The sequence below is a fragment of the Bos indicus x Bos taurus genome, chromosome X, assembly GCF_003369695.1.
Source record: "Bos indicus x Bos taurus breed Angus x Brahman F1 hybrid chromosome X, Bos_hybrid_MaternalHap_v2.0, whole genome shotgun sequence".
NCBI lineage: Eukaryota > Metazoa > Chordata > Mammalia > Artiodactyla > Bovidae > Bos > Bos indicus x Bos taurus.
This window is the reverse complement of record NC_040105.1, coordinates 59,566,496-59,571,714: the sequence shown is the minus strand read 5'-3', so window position 1 is coordinate 59,571,714 and position 5,219 is coordinate 59,566,496. Positions and strand designations below refer to the sequence as shown.

Below are 5,219 nucleotides of genomic sequence, written 5' to 3'. Positions count from 1 at the left end.
ACATGATAAGTGCCTTTGACTGTGTGGATCACAATAAACTGTGGAAAATTCTTCAATAGATTGGAATACGAGACCACCTGACCTGACTCTTGAGAAACGTGTATGCAGGTCAGGAAGCAACAGATAGAACTGGACATGGAACAACAGACTGATTCCAAACACGAAAAGGAGGGATCAAGGCTGTATATTGTCACCCTGCTTATTTAAGTTATATGCAGAGTACATCATGAGAAACGCTGGGCTGGAAGAAGCACAAGCTGGAATCATGATTGCGGGAGAAATATCAATAAACTCAGATATGCAGAGGACACCACCCTTATGGAAGAAAGTGAAGAGGAACTAAAAAGCCTCCTGATGAAAGTGAAAGTGGAGAGTGAAAAAGTTGGCTTAAAGCTCAAAATTTAGAAAACGAAGATCATGGCATCTGGTCTCATCACTTCATGGCAAATAGATGGGGAAACAGTGAAAAGAGTGTCAGACTTTTTTGGGGGGGCTCCAAAATCATTGCAGATGGTGACTGCAGCCATGAAATTAAAAGACGCTTGCTCCTTGGTAGGAAAGTTATAACCAACCTAGATAGCATATTGAAAAGCAGAGACATTACTTTGCCAACAAAGGTCCATCTAGTCAAGGTTATGGTTTATTTGTTCATCTTGTATTAATTTATCACACTCTTTCCAAGCATGTATTTATTATTTATATGGATTCTTAAATAGAGTTTTCCATTCTTTGACCTCAAAATGACTCAATGGAGGGAATGGGATGGTGACAATTTGTAAGTTAACAGTAATCAGAAACTAACAAATTCAAATCGTGACTAGTGTGCTTCTCCTTTTGTGACAAAAACACTTTTTATCTTACCCTTTGGATTACTAGTGTGGACTTCTCGTGATGCCACTTCCAGATGCCAAATAATTCCCATTATAATTCAAAAGCGTTTCTTTCCAGAGGTTACCAGACCTGTTTTTAAGCGGGAAAGAGTCTTTCCACGTACAATTCCAACGTCAAATGTTTCTGAAGGGCAAAGGCCATCAGCGTGCTTAGAGAGTGCATTCTGGTGCATAAATAATTCATGGCTGTATGCCACAGAAAAAGTCTGTCTAGTACCGAGATGTCCTCATAGCATCAATCTGCCGCCTTCCACTCCACCCCCAATATAGGGTTGTATAAGATTTGAGGCGTCTTTCTAGGGTTAAAATGCTAGGAAAGTCAAAATAAAGCCAAAGTAACATCAAGATACGATATGAAATCAACTAACCTAAGAATGTTGAGGAACAACCAATAAAGAGAAGATCATCAGTGTAGCCTGGGTGCGTTCACAGAGTGAGAGATCATGGGAACCAAGTACTACACGCTCAGTGGCAGGGAATGGGGAAAGGGAAGCAATCCAAAGGAAGCTAGCGGTAGTAGTGGTAATGAGTGGGGCAGAGTGGCTCTAAACACGCGAACTGAAAGAGAAACCAAACGGTTTCTTTAACATTCCTTTAATCAAGCTAAAGGAAATGCATATTTTAAAAGAGTTTCCCCAACAGTAGTAGAGTAGGTAGGTTCACAGGTTCTCTCTAAAGTCAACTGGCCTTTGACTTTGCAGAAATGATGGGAGGGGGCATTGATGGATGGTAAACCAGGAGGACAGGTTGCCACTTTAACAGCACAAATGAGGTCTAAAGGTGTTGGGGGAGCAGGGCTTTAAAATTTCTCCTCTTCATAGGCTCAGGTAAACAATCTCAAGTATTATGAGCTACAGTTCAACAAAGACTCTGACAGAGGTGGGCCACCAGAGGTGGGCAAGTCCGGTTGGTCCCGCAGAAGGAGCTGGCATCTGGACAAAGCTGGTCGTCCCTGACCCCAGGAAAAGAGCTGCTCACCTCTCTGAGATTTTGTTTTCAGGAGTCCTCACTCAGGAAAACGCCCCTCTCTGGGGAGGTACAGGAAATTACAGGTCACATATATGGGGAAAACCACATCTTCGTTCTCCAGATTCACCACCTCTAGCTCTTCATCCTTTCCCAGGGAAAGCACCTGGAGTTCTGTCTCCTTCCGGAAAATGGCTCTTCCAGCCCTGTCCAAGGAGGCCAGGCGCAAGCGGAACGCGACCTTTCTCTGCCAGAGTAAGCTGACCCCGAGACCGCAGGACTTGTTCAGTGCGCTGCGCTTGAAAATGATGCGCCGGTTGGCATAGCACACCACCAAGTCCCAGCCGACGTTGAAGCCTGCCCACCGCCAGCTGCACTGCTTATCCCTGAGGAGCTGGCCCCCGCACCGCATGCTGGTCCTCTGGAGGTCGGACACGACGACATCCACGGGCCCGAGGTCTCTGGTCTGCTCAGCCCGGAGGAGGGCAAGCCACTGCTCTTTGTACACTGGGGTCAGCCACGTGGCAGGGATCAGTGCATCCTGGTCGATGATGCGTGCTGACGGCAGGTCGCAGATCATGTAGGCAAGCCGCAGCTGCTGGAACGCTGGCACGAAGGCTCTGCCCTGCTCGGTCTCCAGGAAAGGGGTGCCCTCTGACTCCTGCCTGGACCTGGCAAACCACGAGTCGGCGTCAGGCAGCAGGTCTCTGCGGGGGCCTCTCCATGTCGGCTGCAGCTGCAGGAACATCCACTTTTTCAGCGTCGTGTACACATCCATCTCTACCTCCATCACGAAGAGCTCTGAAGAGGCAATGACCTCTTTCATGAGATCCAGGCTAACTTCTCTCAATACCTCCTCACTATGCTGGGTCATCAGGTTGTCCAGCAGCCACTGAAGACACATGGCCCTGATGTTCTGGAGTCCGTAGCTCTCAGCAGAGCAGTAGTAGCTGCACACGGTCTGATCACTGACCGTCTCCTTCATTATCTCTCCGCACTGCTGAATCAGCTTGTCCAGCTGCAGCATGCTGGCTGTGGCCAGCATGGGGACCACTCGACCGGGTGGGATGAGCACAGAGTTTCGGTACAGGGAACCTAAAGCCTCGTGCAGTGCCTCACAATCAATGTTCTCGTCAGGCATCTGCAACTCTACAGTATCCATGGTTGTCTCACGCCACGCACCACTGAACATGCTAGCAAAGTATCCTGACCGGCACAAGTAGACCTTGTGCAAGTTCCACTCCTCCCCCAGGGCACGGATCTGCACGTCACTCCCTTCTCCTCTCAGAAAAAGTGTCTTATAAACGGACTCTAAACGGTCTTTTGCTCGCTTCCTGTGAGGCGCTTTTGTGAGCTGCCCTTCTGGGCCTGTCTTCCGCTTGTGGCGCCCTTGGCTAGTGGTGGGTCTGGCCTCTTCGCTCTCCTCCCCTTCCTCTATCACTGCCACTGCTACCTCCTCGGCCTCCTCCTCCCCCTCAGGGGCACCTGGCTCCTCTGGGGCATGCCCCACTCTGTTCGAGGGCATCTGACTGTTGACTGCTCCCATGGCTTTTACCTCAGGGGTACAGAGGGCAAGCTTCCTCACCAGACGCAGCCGCCACTGGCACTAGCTCAGCCCACGGTGTCGTTGGATACGGCTGATGTTTGTGACGTCATCTTGGACGCCACGCAAAGCCACACCCACGAGGCTTTCCCCTACCCCTCCCACTCCCCATCACAGGATAAGTGCACTCTGTACCAGGAATTCCACTCTGTGTATCTTTCCCTCCAGGGATGATTTCTCTGCGGCTCCCTTCGTAGGATAATGGTGGAACAGAGGACTTTGTGTATGAATTTTCCCCATGAATCTTAAGAACATCATTTCCTCTTCCCCATTTGACATAATTACTGATCACTCCTTTTTTTGGATAATTACGTCTTGGTTCCAGCTCTGTGCTCTATGCACCTTAATTTCCGTAATTATTTTCTTAGGTTATCCCATCATTTGCGGCTGTCAAAACATTTTCTGTGATAAAAGTGGCAATGTGTGCCCAGTCTTTGCTTTTGTCTCTATTTTAGACACCAGCTAAGCATGTAACAAACTTAAACACTGAAAGAAATGAGGAATGAATGAGATGGATTTTGATTTTTGAGGAAATTAATAATATTAAATACTGACAAGTGTTATGCTAAACAAAGTATACGGTGTAGAGAGAGTGTGGACCTTTCAATGACAAGGAAAGTACAATGCAAGGGAAGAAACTTTGAAAACGGTAAGTCTCTCAGGTCATTTGACCTTGCCTAAGTAGAATGTTTGGGGCTTCCCAAATATTCCCAGTGGTAAACAATCCACCTGCCAATGCAGGAGACGCATGAGGCATGGGTTGGGAAGACTTCCTCGAGGAGGAAACGACAACCCACTCCAGTATTCATGCCTGAAAAATTCCATGAATAGCAGAGACTTGCAAACTAGTGTCCATGGGGTTGCAAACATTCTGTCCTATTCAAAGCTGCAGCATGCTGGCATTGGCCAGCATAGGGACCACTCGACCAGGTGGGATGAGCACAGACTCCCTGGGACAGGGAACCTAAAGCCTTGTGCAGTGCCTCATGTCAGGCATCTCCATCCTAGAGAGTTAACTTTGGCAGGTTGATAAGCAGTGAAAGCCTACGGCCCCTGTAAGGAGGAGATGAACATTTTTTCGTTTTCACATTCTTTTGCCTTAGACAAGTAGATTTGGTAGGCAGCCTTATCTCTTGTTCAGTAACATGCCTTTTTTTTTTTGTACCTTTGGATGTATGTCATGGGACCTCTGGGCAAAATCTTCCACAGCTGGATCTCTGAGTTAATCTGTTCCTTCTGACTAATCTCGTGCTGATGTCATCTCAGGATGTATGTTATAGGAAAGGGTCTGGGAAAAATTCTTACAGCCTTGAGATATTTTTTTATCTATTCTCCGCAACAAGTTGAGAAGTATATAAGGCCTTCCCTTAGCTAGTGAGGTGGGTTCTCTCCTACCCCCTTCTGATATCTATGGCAGAAGCGTTTTCTGGAACTTTCACTTTAAATAAAATCTACACAATGCTCTGAGTGACTGAGACTGTCTTTGGTCCTGGAGTTAAATCTTCTTCAGTGACCATGAATCCAGCAGCACTGTTCACCATTCACCATAAGCTATCATCTTGAGAGCTCATCTGGGATATACAGGACAAGGTAAGTATACTCAGAGCTGGGACTCCTTTGCTCTTTTCCTGTAAAGTCTCTACTAACTCAGAAGCTTATGGACCAAACTTCTTTTCCCCAGTCAGCTTTTCCTGGGCTGTCTGACCATTTCATAAATGCTTGGGGAATTAAAGCTACTAACCTAGTATGCTGGGTTGTAG

General features: G+C 47.3%; 1 pseudogene; it reads right to left on the bottom strand.

Moving 5' to 3' along the window:
• Positions 1–1,310: 1,310 nt before the first annotated feature.
• On the bottom strand, positions 1,311–4,002 carry LOC113887499 (annotated as a pseudogene).
• Between the last annotated feature and the right edge of the window lie 1,217 nt (positions 4,003–5,219).